At 69.5% G+C, this 508-nt stretch overlaps 1 long non-coding RNA gene across 2 annotated transcripts; it reads right to left on the bottom strand.

Moving 5' to 3' along the window:
• On the bottom strand, positions 1–502 carry LOC109364466. Of its 2 annotated transcripts, none has more exons than XR_002110399.1 (3): positions 297–502; positions 124–198; positions 1–28 (listed from the first exon to the last, which is right to left on the bottom strand). It is a non-coding gene; the product is annotated as an uncharacterized LOC109364466 (long non-coding RNA). The 2 variants fall into 2 exon arrangements; XR_002110400.1 differs by having other exon boundaries at positions 1–25.
• Between the last annotated feature and the right edge of the window lie 6 nt (positions 503–508).

Raw genomic sequence — 508 nt, 5'->3', positions numbered from 1 at the left:
TCCAGGATGCCTGTGTTGGCCGTCACTTCTGGAGAAGGCAGAAAATCCCCAGAGGGGCACTGCCAGCTTTCCCGCGCCCACTCGGTGCCCACCCCCCCGCCAGCTGTGCTGCCCCAAACTCACCCTCGTCGATCCAGGTCAGGAGCTCTTCGATGTCCTCCGCGACGTCCTCCGGGGTGTCCGCGCTCGTTGTCACTGCTGGCAAAGCAAGACCATCCCCAGTGGGGCAACGCCAGCTTTGCCACAGCCAGCCGGTGCGGACAGCCTGCCGCCCGCTCTGCAGCCCCTGAACTCACCGCCTGATTCCAGCGTGGCAGCGCTGCAGGTGAGCGGAGCCGTGGCGGGATGGGGGCACACGTCGGTGGGCGCCGGGTGCCCCTGGTCCTCCGAGAGCAGCACGGCGTCTGGAAAGGGCTCCGTGGGCGGCTCCCGGGTGGCGGGCAGGGTGCGGGGCACGGGGAGCGGCCGCTCCTGCAGGGAGGGTACCTGCAAAAGAACTGGCGGGGGG

Source organism: Meleagris gallopavo, unplaced genomic scaffold, assembly GCF_000146605.3.
Source record: "Meleagris gallopavo isolate NT-WF06-2002-E0010 breed Aviagen turkey brand Nicholas breeding stock unplaced genomic scaffold, Turkey_5.1 ChrUn_random_7180001860120, whole genome shotgun sequence".
Classification (NCBI taxonomy): domain Eukaryota; kingdom Metazoa; phylum Chordata; class Aves; order Galliformes; family Phasianidae; genus Meleagris; species Meleagris gallopavo.
This window is presented reverse-complemented; position numbering and strand designations above follow the sequence as displayed.